Genomic DNA, 14,122 nt, shown 5'->3' with positions numbered 1-14,122 from the left:
TATTTTACTGGGTGACTTTCACTTTTACTTGAGTAACTTTATATTAAGGTATCTATACTTTTACTCAAGTATGAAAATTGGGTACTTTTTCCACCAATATCTAAAATGTGCAGTTTAGTCACACAACACAATGCTACAGATGTCTCAAGTTTTGAGGAAGCGTGCAATAGTCATGCTGACTGCAGGAATGTCCACCAGAGCTGTTGCTAGAGAATTGAATGTTAATTTATTTACCATAAGCCAATTCCAACGTCCAGTATGTCCAACCGGCCTCACAACCGCAGACCACGTGTAACCACTCCAGCCCAGGACCTCCGAATCCGGCTTCTTCACCTGCGGGATCGTCTGAGACAAGCCACCCGAACAGTTGATGAAACTGTGGGTTTGCACAACCGAATAATTTCTGCACAAACTGTCAGAAACCGTCTCAGGGAAGCTCATCTTCATGCTCATCGTCCTCACCACGGTCTTGACCTGATTGCAGTTCGGTGTCGTAACCGAATTCAGTGGGCAAATGCTCACCTTCAATAGCCACTGGCACACTTGAGGTGTGTGCTCTTCACGGATGAATCCCGGTTTCGTCTGTACCGGGCAGATGGCAGATGGCAGACGTGTGGGCGAGCAGTTGGCTGATGTCAACATTATAAACAGAGTGCCCCATGGTGGCGGTGGGGTTATGGTATGGGCAGGTATAAGCTGCGGACAACGAACACAATTGCATTTTATCCATGACAATTTGAATGCACAGATACCGTGACGAGATCCTGAGGCCCATTGCCGTGCCGTTCTTCTGCCACCATCACCTCATGTTTCAGCATGATAATGCACGGCCCCATGTCGCAAGGATCTGTACACAATTACTGGAAGCTGAAAATTTCCCAGTTCTTCCATGGCCTGCATACTCACCAGACATGTCACCCATTGAGCATGTTTGAGATGCTCTGAATCTACGTGTACGACAGTGTGTTCCAGTTCCCGCCAAAATTCAGTAACTTCGCACAGCCATTGAAGAGACGTCTATGAATCAGAATTTTGGACATCAAAGTAAAACACAGTAGAGTTCAGTACAGAAGAGTTCAGTATAGTATAGTCAAGTAGAGTATAGTCAAGTAGAGTATAGTTCAGTACAGTACAGTAGACTAGAGTATAGTTCAGTACAGGATAATACATTAGAGTGTTCTCAACTCTAGTGTGCTCTACTGTGTACTCTACTCCACTCTATTCTACTCTGCTGTACAGTACAGGACTGAACTATACTCCACTTGACTATACTGTACCTTAACTGTACTGAACTCTATCCTACTTTTCTTTACTGTGCTGTACTCTGCTGTACTCTATTGTCCAAATGTGTGAAACATAGACGTCTATGATTGGTTCAGATTTGATCCTGACCAAATCGGAACCAATCATTGACGTCTATGTTTGGGCCAAATGAATGCCAGTCCAGACATCTGTGGACGTTGAAATCAAGGCCAGGGTGGACTGACCAAATTTCCATGGAGATCTGGTGTCGTTCAGTGCTTAGTGGGTGAGGATGCTAGTTACTGTAAATTGAGAGAGAGAGAGAGATAGGAGAGGGAGGGAGAGAGAGAGGGGTTGTCCAGACTTTTAACACTCTTGCTTTGACCACCAGATGACAGAAAAAGAAAATAGTTATCAGCTGAACATAACAGCATGCCAGTGGAAGGCAGGACAGTGGCATGTGACCTACATGTATCAAATAATCTCTCACACCAAGTTACTTCATTCCTCAGTCCCAACATGCACAGATGCAAAAATGGGCCCAGTCACCATCCCCTCACCCACCTCACACACACATACACATATACACACACTCACCCACAAAAATAAACAAAACAATTAAAATCAAATCTAAGTTTATTGGTCACATACACAGTTTAGCAGATATTATAACGGATGCAGTTGAATTCTTGTGTTAATAGCTCCAAACAGTGCAGCAACAATGTCAAACAAGTACACAAATAACAAGAAAAAACAATAAATCAATAAATCTGTACTCCATTAACTATAGTGTAGCAGGGTTCATATGCCACAATTAGTGGAAATTTAGAGGTGCCCTTTATTCAGTATAACCACCCTATATGTTTCCTCAAACATCTAGTGCTTATGAAGACATTTGATATGCTATATAAAAGCCTTTATATGTTGTAGTTTGTTTAGAGTGGAGCCGCCTTCACAGGTTGAAGCTTTCCAGGATCAGGTCTGGACCTAAAGGCTGGACACGCTGTTGCTTTAATGACTGTGTGAATAGAATTCTATGTACCCATGTGGTCTTTCAATTTGGACAGGAAGGATGCTGCTCGGTAAACGTTCCTGGGAATTATCGCAATATATATATATATATATATATATATATATTAATGTATTTTTGTCGATGTTCAGTAGGAGGCAAATACCTGGCCTAAAGTGTGGACTCTGCCAAGATAAGACAATATAATGAGTTCCCAGTAAGCCAACCTGCTAGGGCTGAAATGACAGTTACACCGGACCTGGTGCTCCAGGACAGAACACCCCTTTTTTTAATGTTGTTTTGCATATCGATGTTGACAGAATCCATCTGGATCATAACAGGCTTATGTGAAAGCCCTTACAGTGTTGTGGTCTTTAATGTGATTGCAGAAGCTGTGTTCATAGTGTTGTGGTCTTCAAAGGCCCATTATATGCTGGGAAGATGGTAAAATAAAAACAGTGGTGAAGTAATTCGTTTATACAGTATATTTACCACTTTCTTTACCTTACCAAGTTTGTGGTTTACTGGGAACTAATGAATGATATTTGCTGATCTTGTCTAAGAACTCGTTGCAGGCCTGACATTACAGTTACACCAGGTTGTCCGGCACAGAACACGCTCTAGGCCAGGTACTGCATTTGCATCATACTTCAGATCCCCCTCCTACTGCATATTGGCTAATTAAACTTAATTAATTTCTACAAAAATTCCAAGGACTATTTACTCAGAGGCATCCTTCTGAATTACAAGACAACTCTATACACACTAGGGATTAATGTCAGAAACTGGGATCTGAGATTGCCTGAGCAAGCTCCCTCCTGTTTCCTGTGAAAAATAATAATTTCCAACAAAATGTCTGATACAATGTGTCTGCAAAAGCAATTGAAGAAATAGATATTCACAAAACCCGAGATCAAGGGCTTACCACATTTATAAACAGTCTCTAAGTCACATGAAAGGTGCAATGTGTAACATTTCCAGGTCATTTCCTCTCAACTTTTTAATCTGATTTATTAATGCCTTTCTGAGTTTAGTACGGGAGACCAGGGGCAATTGGGGGGCAATTGTAACACTTTGAATTTCTCCAAACAAAACAAGCTAGAGTGAGAACTCACTCAGTACATGCATATTTAGGTTCTCTCCCTGCTTGAAAGGTTTCAGTCAAATATCTTACTATTTGCTTGTTTTATGGACAAATGTTTGTTATTTTGGGGGTGAATGTAGTATTTTCCAGCGGCTGTATATTTTTTCTACTGTCCTGAGCATTAATGTCCAAGAATTCAAACTAGCATAATTTTCATCACTATATTTTGGTTAAACATTGACATGATTGACATGTGTCACGATTATTGTCTCTCACTAGGCACATGAGGTTTTGTCATGGCTGCTAGGATTGGGGACAATTGTAACGCAGTGTTAAAATGACCCTGAGCAAAGCAGCCAAATGTTGAAAACAAGTGATTTTAACTTTAAGATGATATGAATAATACATTAATTATACAAATTCTCACTTTAAATAGCCTTGGGGTCATGTAGAGTGCCTAAGAAGTTGTAAACCGATATGATCTGGGCACCATCATACTATTCAAGATGTATTGAGAGGAATCGAATGGCCATGCACAAACAGGGGTCTTACTGTAAATATTGGTTACGTACATAAAAATACTAATATTTCTTGCAAAATCATTAAATATGTCTATGATAATATGATCATTCATGAACATGAATGTTTTTTAAGTTAACTGAGTTCATTTGGTTTATTTTACAGATGTTACATTTGACCCTTGCACGGGGGCAAATGTAAGGTCAGGACTTTTCAGATTAAAATCAATATTGTGATCTGACCGTCTTATCTACAGACCTATACATGATATGAATGATTAGGAGACAGATGTACGTTTCTTGTATCAAAAAATGACTGGCCTACTTCAAGAGGTCTCTGAGCCACAGAGTGAAAGACTAAAAAATAAGCCACAATGCTGAGGACGGCCAGCTGAGCAGATCATTATATCCGGTAACAAAATAACAAATCAACCTATCAGAGACCTTAAACGGTAGAACCACCATCCAATCGTACTTGTTCAACAGGTCAATTTGGCTACCAAAGGCAGATTGTTAAACCATCCAATTGCTTGGTTTAATTTCTTACCCATGGTCTAAATGGTGAGCCAATATATTTTTGCATGATGCTTCCTTGACTAGGCCACTGATGTCATACAAAATTCAAGTGGTTGCACATACAGTACATGACCAAAAGTATGTGGACACCTGCTCGTCGAACATCTCATTGCAAAATCATGGGCATTAATATGGAGTTGGTCCCTCCTTTCGGGAAGACTTTCAACAAGATGTTGGAATATTGCTGCGGGGACTTGCTTACATTCAGCCACAAGAGCATTAGTGAGGTCAGGCACTGATAATGGGCGATTAGCCCTAGCTCACAGTCGGCTTTCCAATTTATCCCAAAGGTGTTCGATGGGGTTGAGGTCAGGGATCTGTGCAGGCCAGTCAAGTTCTTCCACACCGACTCGACAAACCATTTCTGTATGGACCTCGGTTTGCGCGTGGGGGCATTGTTATGCTGAAAGAGGAAAGGGCCTTCCCCAAACTGTTGCCACAAAGTTGGAAGCACAGAATCGTCTAGAATGTCATTGTATGCTGTAGCGTTAAGATTTCCCTTTACTGGAACCATGGAAAAACAGCCCAAGACCATTATTCCTCCTCCACCAAACTTTACAGTTGGCACTATGTATTGGGGCAGGTAGCGTTCTCCTGGCATCCGCCAAACCCAGATTTGTCCATCGGACTACCAGATGGTGAAGCGTGATTCATCACTCCAGAGAACGCGTTTCCATTGCTCCAGAGTCCAATGGCGGCGAGCTTTACACCAGTCCAGCCGACACTTGGCATTGTTCATGGTGATCTTAGGCTTGTTTGCGAATGCTCGGCCATGGAAACCCATTTCATGAAGCTCCCGACAAACAGTTATTGTGCTGACGTTGCTTCCAGAAGCAGTGTGAAACTTGGTAATGAGTGTTGCAATCGAGGACAGACTATTTTTACGAGCTACGTGCTTCAGCACTCAGCGGTCCGGTTCTGTGAGCTTGGGTGGCCTACCACTTCGCGGCTGAGCTGTTGTTGCTCCTAGACTTTTCCACTTCACAATAACAGCACTTACAGTTGACTGGGGCAGCTCTAGCAGGGCAGTACTTTGACGAACTGACTTGTTGGAAAGGTGGCATCCTATGACGGTGCCATGTTGAAAGTCACTGAGCTCTTCAGTAAGGCCATTCTACTGCCAATGTTTCTCTATGGAGATTGCATGGCTGTGTGTTCGATCTTATACACCGGTCAGCAACGGGTGTGGCTGAAATAGCCGAATCCACTAATTTGAAGGGGTGGCCACATACTTTTGTATATACAGTGGGGAGAAAAAGTATTTAGTCAACCACCAATTGTGCAAGTTCTCCCACTTAAAAATATGAGAGAGGCCTGTAATTTTCATCATAGGTACACGTCAACTATGACAGACAAAATTAGGGAAAAAAATCCAGAAAATCACATTGTAGGATTTTTTATGAATTTATTAGCAAATTATGGTGGAAAATAAGTATTTGGTCACCTACAAACAAGCAAGATTTCTGGCTCTCACAGACCTGTAACTTCTTCTTTAAGAGGCTCCTCTGTCCTCCACTCGTTACCTGTATTAATGGCACCTGTTTGAGCTTGTTATCAGTATAAAAGACACCTGTCCACAACCTCAAACAGTCACACTCCAAACTCCACTATGGCCAAGACCAAAGAGCTGTCAAAGGACACCAGAAACAAAATTGTAGACATGCACCAGGCTGGAAAGACTGAATCTGCAATAGGTAAGCAGCTTGGTTTGAAGAAATCAACTGTGGGAGCAATTATTAGGAAATGGAAGACATACAAGACCACTGATAATCTCCCTCGATCTGGGGCTCCACGCAAGATCTCACCCCGTGGGGTCAAAATTATCACAAGAACGGTGAGCAAAAATCCCAGAACCACACGGGGGAACCTAGTGAATGACCTGCAGAGAGCTGGGACCAAAGTAACAAAGCCTACCATCAGTAACACACTACGCCGCCAGGGACTTAAATCCTGCAGTGCCAGACGTGTCCCCTTGCTTAAGCCAGTACATGTCCAGGCCCGTCTGAAGTTTGCTAGAGTGCATTTGGATGATCCAGAAGAGGATTGGGAGAATGTCATATGGTCAGATGAAACCAAAATATAACTTTTTGGTAAAAACTCAACTCGTCGTGTTTGGAGGACGAAGAATGCTGAGTTGCATCCAAAGAACACCATACCTACTGTGAAGCATGGGGGTGGAAACATCATGTTTTGGGGCTGTTTTTCTGCAAAGGGACCAGGACGACTGATCCGTGTAAAGGAAAGAATGAATGGGGCCATGTATCGTGAGATTTTGAGTGAAAACCTCCTTCCATCAGCAAGGGCATTGAAGATGAAACGTGGCTGGGTCTTTCAGCATGACAATGATCCCAAACACACCGCCCGGGCAACGAAGGAGTGGCTTCGTAAGAAGCATTTCAAGGTCCTGGAGTGGCCTAGCCAGTCTCCAGATCTTAACCCCATAGAAAATCTTTGGAGGGAGTTGAAAGTCTGTGTTGCCCAGCGACAGCCCCAAAACATCACTGCTCTAGAGGAGATCTGCATGGAGGAATGGGCCAAAATACCAGCAACAGTGTGTGAAAACCTTGTGAAGACTTACAGAAAACGTTTGACCTGTGTCATTGCCAACAAAGGGTATATAACAAAGTATTGAGAAACTTTTGTTATTGACCAAATACTTATTTTCCACCATAATTTGCAAATAAATTCATTAAAAATCCTACAATGTGATTTTCTGGATTTTTTTTCCTCATTTTGTCTGTCATAGTTGACGTGTACCTATGATGAAAATTACAGGCCTCTCTCATCTTTTTAAGTGGGAGAACTTGCACAATTGGTGGCTGACTAAATACTTTTTTTCCCCACTGTATAGTGTATATGACCAAATTACACATTTTTGCTCATCCATTTAACACACATCCATGTACATTCACTGAAAAAATAGGAGGATTATATAACATGTAACTTTGTATTCAGACATCTTAAAAGTCACATTTCTGTATTAGGTCTATCCTTTAGCCTGTATTTTGGTCTGAGTGACTCCAAGATGCTCCTTTCAAAACGTTGAATTGAAAACAGTATTGGTATTGTAGAATTCGATTTTCATAACAGCAAGCTAGAATTGATGGTTTGGTTAGCTAAACTAACAAATCTGTTTGTTTGGTTACCACGTCAACTATTGTAGCTATCTAGTAAACTTGCAAGCTACTTCATTTATAGGTTCAATCCTGTCGGTGATTTGGCTCATAATCTTGCTAAAAATGAGACAACTCATACTTTTTGCATGTCCAACCAACCAGCCATTATGATGCAATATGATTACTTTGATGAAGTCAGTTAAATTACGAGGAAACCCCAATGTTGATTCAGCCTATTTTTGCCTGGAGGGAGGGAATACACTCCAGGGTGTGTGACTGTGGTTATTGTCACGGCTGTAATGTAATTTTGTTTGTTATTCGACTGTGAGAGGTGTGGCCAGGTGGGGCAGTAAGCTGCAGAAAGAGTATAAGACAGGACTGCAAGGGGCAGAGAGACACTCATCTACTACTGAGGTCCAGAAGACATCACCAAGACAACCAGGCATCAATCAGTCAGCATCTTCCAACTATCAGAGGTTGGTTTGCTTTCACTGAGCATATTCTCAGATGTATACAGGTGGATAGGTGTCTAAGGGTGGACTGGTGTATTCAGGTGGACAGGAGTATTTAGGTGGACAGGTGTGTATGGCTAGACTGGTGTAGGTGGACTGTTGCTTACAAGAGTATATTGGTGGACAACTGTATAATGTGACATCCTAACAACACTGTTTATCTCATTTGCTAGAGGATGATGACCCAGTGTGTGTGTGTGTTTTAACATACCATGCTCTATGTGCTTCAGGATGAAGATCCAGAGTGTGTTACTGCTGTTTTCTCTAGTGGGCGTGCTGTTAGCAAGCTCACTCAATGGAGATAACTCTGAGAAAGGTACGTATTTTGTGTGCGTGTTTGTGTGTGTGTGCGTGTGCGTGTGTGAACTACTAATACTGCTGGTTTTAATCTGAAATAATTTGATATGATGACAAATCTTCCCCAAGAGGATAGTGCCACGGAGAAGTTGGAGAATGGAGCTGAGAATGCCATTGCAGAAGACGAAGCATCACGTATGTACATATAGCTATCTACTGTATGTATCTATCAATCTCTGAGCCTATCTATCTATCTGAACATAATGCATGCCAAAGAGAAGTTACTAGAGGTTTATAACAACGGTGAAGGCTAACTCCATGTCTCCTGTTGATTAGCATGGTGGTTCTTTCATCATTATCATCATCATCATCACTATCATCATCACCATTATTGTAATGTCTGATGAGGTACCAGAATGAGGTCACGGACGATCCTTTCCTGTCTCCATATGGAATCAACATAAATAATATTAGCCTACATTGCCCTACATCCATCCATTCATGATGGCAATGTTGTAGGGTTAACATGTTGTATTGTGATCCTCCAATAAACTTGGCCTTTCATGCATACATGTCTAGCAGTGTTTTTCATTCAGTGTTACAATGTTAACATGCCATACAAAACCATACACAATGCACCTCACAATTGTTATGAAACCACCTAGCCAGCCTGTGAATATGCCTGCATTCGCTGGGTCTATTGCAGTGTCGCTAGCGTAACTACGTTTGAGCCTTCAAAATGGGTTTACACCAGAGGAGGCTGGTGGGAGGAGCGACAGGAGGACGGGCTCATTGTAATGGCTTGAATGGAATTAATGGAACGGAGTCAAACATGGTTTCATATGTTTGATAGCATTCTATTTATCACATTCCAGACATTACAATGAGCCCGTCCTGCTATAGCTCCCCCCACCAGCCTCCACTAGTTTACACACACATTTTTGGGAACAGGGCTAGCGATTTCCTAAACCTGGTTGCACTGACATTAACACCTGGGTTTTACAGCAGACCTCTGTCTTACCTTGATTTAAATTACAGTTAGTCAGAAATCACTTACAGAAAGGTACACAATTATTGGCTCCCTTGATAAAGAGGAGCAAAAAAGACTGTTTAAAATAAATAACACAATACTGAGCTATAAAGTATTGTATGGTCCCCCCCAAAAATTTACATTTATATTTTATACTAATACAATTGTTGAGAGATTTTGTTAAACAAGTAATACTTATTGGCATCCCTGTTTTCAATAATGACACTGAGCCTATTTCTAAAATGTTTTATGAGATTGGAGAGCTCATTGGGAAGAATCTTAGAACATTTCTTTGTCTGCGCTTATCCAGTATCTCAGAAACGGACACCCTCCTGGGCTTTTCACGCATGACAGGACGTCATGACGTGTCTAGGGCAAGGTTCCCAAACATTTTTGACCCACGACCCCATTTTGATATCTGAAAATTCTCGCGACCTTAACCATGTGAAAAAATTATGTAACTAACAGCCAATGTTTACTTTTGTATCTGGGGCTATGGCAGTCAATTGAAAAAAATTCTAACAGTATTTCTGATGGTCTTCTCAACTGACATTCACTTTTAATGTGGGGTCATGACAGTCAATTGCAAATTGGTGTGACATAATGTATCTTATCTCACCACCACTAATGAGATGGGTGTGCTTGATGCATGTCGCGTCTGAACTTCTCAAAGTAAAGGGGCTTGGTCGACAGTGTGTACCTCATCTCTGCTGTCACATCCAACCTGAATTGATATTTGGTTTTAATGCAGACAAGAGCACTGATGGTGCTTTCAAGACAACTAGGAACTCAGAAAATTACGCAGTCAAATCAAGATGTCAGTGATCTTCACTTCGGAAAGTCGGTGTTCTGGAAAGAGGCCCGAGTTCTTGAGTTGGAATTCTGAGTTGGATGACCGTTCAAAATGAATTTTCCCAGTCGGAGCTTGTTTTTTTCCGAGTTCCCAGTTGTCATAAACGCACTGAAGTTGGAAGTCAGAAATGTCAGAGTTCCCAGTTCCCAGTTGTTAATGCTCAGAAGGAGACGGCAGGGTATTTATTCCCTTTGAGTCAGGAACTAAAACTCCTCCGTAGTGACCTGTGAATGCATTCGGTCACATGACAGCTCGATCAGCTGTTCGATTTCACTTACCGGCATGCCAACTGAGCAAGGATCACAGTCAAACGGATTGGGAAGTAAGTCCCAAACTGCTCCTCCAAGCATTGGAGGTGAGCAGTCATCACTCGTGTGGGACACTTACTAATGATGTTTTCTGTTAGAAACATGCACAGCCGAGGGAAGGTGGCATGGTTCGCTTTTGAAAGACTCTCTCTCCAATGAGAAATCTTTCCTCTGAATCCACTGATTTGGTCACTCATCTGTAGAATGTTTTGTATTTCACTGCATGCTTGCATTCAGTTTCCCAAATATGCCTGTTACATAAGCAAGGAGACACATTTTCTTTTCATTACACAGAAAGTCAAGTGGTTTCATACTGTAGCAGGCCTAGCCATTCACCGTAGGAATGATCCAAGTGCAATGGTCAAGTGTGGCCTTTTCCCATGATCTAAGGGCGCTCTCTGGTTGAAATGTATCATTTAGATATGAATAATTTTCATTAAGATTTTTAAGGTTAACCACATTACAATGATTTTGAAATACAAAGACGATATTAGATATATTTTTTGTATATATATATGTTTTTAAAGGATTTTAGAAATTCTCCCGCGACCCCATATCAGGCGACCCCGCATGGGTCGCGACACCTAGTTTGGGAACCGCTGGTCTAGGGTTTACCGAGAATGGGGCGACAAACAAAAAACATTCAGTCAGTGGCAGTCATTTGGGTGAAAACAGCTCATTGATGAGAGAGGTTGAAGGAGAATGTCAAGAATCGTGCAAGCTAACAAGCGGGCCACAAACAGACAAATAACGGCGCAGTACAACAGTTGTGTGCAGAACGGCATATCGGAACGCACAACTCGTCGATCCTTGTCACGGATGGGCAATTGCAGCAGACGACCACACCGGGTTCCACTCCTATCAGCTAAAATCAAGAAGAAGCGGCTCCAGTGGGCAAGCGATCACCAAGACTGGACAATTGAGGAGTGGAAAAACATCGCTTGGAACATGACAGCGAGTTCAGTTTACTTGAGTGGCCTGCTCAGTCCCCAGACCTCAACCCAATAGAGCATCTTTGGGATGAGATGGAACGGGCTGTTCACAGCATGAATGTACCGCCGTCCAATCTGCAGCAACTGCATGATGCCATCGCGTCAGCATGGACCAACATCCCTATGGAATGTTTCCGACACCTTGTAGAATGCCCCAAAGAATTCAGGCTATTCTGGGGGCAAAGTGGGGTCCGACCCGGTACTTGATGTGTGTATCTAATAAACTGGCCGGTGAGCCAAAAGTATTCAGACCCATTGGATTTCTTCACATTTGATTGTGTACAAAGTCAGGTTGAAATGGATTGATTTGTCATTTCTTGTCAACAATCTACACAAAATACTTTGTAATTTTTTATTTGGGGGGGATAACAAAAATCATGATTAAAATATAGTCATTACTTCAGTATTCAGCCCCTTTATTTAGGTAAGCCTAAATTAGATCAGGAATAAAATGTGGCTTAACAAATCACATAATAACTTTGTCTTTCTGTTTGTGTCTTTCTGTCTTTTCACTGCTGCGCTGTGTTGTCTTTGACTTGACCTCCAGCTCGCTCTTGTATACCTTTTTTTTTAACACCCTCACTAGCACAGGGAAGATAACCATTATCTCTGGCCCCCTCCCATGATATTGTAGGGGTTAGGAATGTTTCTGCCAACTCATTGCCCTAAACTAGTCCCTGAATATCTCCTTTTGTGACAATTTTGATTTGTTGTGGGAGATAAAATCACTTTTTAAAAGATACTGGATTCACCCTAAGTGGTTCCAGGATTATTTCCAGCAACATCGCAAACTGTTTTAGAGACTGACTGGCAGGGTCTGGTAGCGCTCCAGTCCTCCCTGTCAGAATAAGCAACAGAGGACTTGGAAAGCATATAAACCCATAGAAATGGCACTATGGTTATTGTGAGTAACCTAATTTAGGTTCCTCTAACTCCACCTTTTAGTGAGTTTATACAAACTGTCATTTCTTACCATTCTGATAGAGTGGAGACTGTCAGAAATCATGGTTGCAACGTAAATAATTTGGTTGTTATTCTATTGGTCACCTCGAGGCATATGCCACCGGGCAGTGGCCCAAACTCTTTGAATATGGCGCTTTTAAATGTTAGAGCAATCATAACCTCTGTTTTTGATGTTGCTTTATCTGATCACCACTGTGTATTTTTTACTACCTTGTTGCCCATAGCACAGGGTAATACTGAATGCATTATTAAGAAACACTACAGTTGCTACAGATTTCATTGAGTGTATGAACAATACACCATCACCTATTATGTCTTCCTCTTGTGATGATTTAGTTGATAACTTTAATAGCAAATGAAGGGCAACCATTGATGCCATAGCTCCAGTATAGCATCCAAACGGAGTGCCCCTTGGATGCGTGAGCAACAAATCAATTAAAGAGAAATTGCAGAAGGCAATGCGAAATTGGAAGAAGTCAAAGTTGCAGGTCCATTATGATATTCTGAGGGAGCAACTTAGCATATATAACAAGGCAATTAGAAATGCCAGACGGGCTAATTTTTCCAACTTGATCACTAATAATCAGAATAATTTGAGAGTGCTCTTCTCAACCATTAATGGTCTGATAAATCTTACCCCCGCAAACCAATATGAACTTTCCTCCACATCTAAATGTGATGAGTTTGCGCCATATTTCAGAGAAAAGATGACAAACATTAGGCTGGGTATCAGTCAAGCAATACCTGATGAGAAGTTTGATGATACACTCCCTGTTCACAGGCACTTTCCCCACTGCTCTAAACTGCTATGGTAAACCCCCTTCTGAAGTAAAGTAATCTAGATCCTTCAGCTCTTAGCAATTTTCGGCCAATCTCCAATATTTCTTAAGCTAAATGATTTTTTAAGTGCCAACTGTATTTTAGGAAAATGTCAATCTGGTTCTCGTGCCCACCACAGCACAGAGACAGCCGTAGTTAAAGTGATAAACTACCTTAGAGCCAACAAAGATGCCGAACAGCTCTCTGTCCTTGTACTTTTGGATTTAAGTGCTGCACTCGACACTGTTGACATGATGTCCTTCTGGACAGACATGAGAGGTGGGTTGGCCTCTCCGGTCCAGTTCTAAATTGGTTTAGGACCTATTTAACCGATCGAGAGTTTTCTGTCACCCTTGGTTAACGTAACTCAGAGAAAAAAGATATCACATGTGGCGTTTCACAAATTCGATTTTGCATCCGGTACTGTTTGGTTTATATACGTTACCCCTTCGCAGCGTTAATCGAAAGCACAGTATTGATTTTCACTTCTACGCAGATGATACACAACTTTACATTTCTGTGTCACCAGAGGATTTTAGCTCCACAGATAAATTATTAGACTGTATTAGTGATTTAAATACTTAGATGGCTCACAACTTCCTCCAGCTAAATCAAGACAAGACTGAGGTACTTATTATTGGAGCCAAAGCACAGAGAGAATCTGGCCGCACATTTATCCTCTTATGTTTGTTGTATAATAAATATTTTCATTGTTTTTATTTGTTCTTTTTTCTGTGAATTGTGTTGCATTCATGTCTGAAATGTGCTATTTGATTTGATTACACACATCCAGATACTCAGCT

The 14,122-nt window shown here is 41.6% G+C and overlaps 1 long non-coding RNA gene across 1 annotated transcript; it reads left to right on the top strand.

Moving 5' to 3' along the window:
* The first annotated feature begins 7,942 nt into the window (after nucleotides 1-7,942).
* LOC311113734 lies at nucleotides 7,943-8,922 on the top strand. The gene is made up of 4 exons (XR_014611031.1): nucleotides 7,943-8,021; nucleotides 8,288-8,373; nucleotides 8,484-8,549; nucleotides 8,691-8,922. It is a non-coding gene; the product is annotated as an uncharacterized lncRNA (long non-coding RNA).
* The last annotated feature ends 5,200 nt before the right edge of the window (nucleotides 8,923-14,122 follow it).

The sequence above is a fragment of the Coregonus lavaretus genome (assembly GCF_964263955.1).
Source record: "Coregonus lavaretus genome assembly, chromosome: 40".
Lineage (NCBI taxonomy): Eukaryota > Metazoa > Chordata > Actinopteri > Salmoniformes > Salmonidae > Coregonus > Coregonus lavaretus.
Note: the sequence above shows the minus strand (reverse complement) of the source record. Positions and strands in the feature narration are given on the sequence as shown.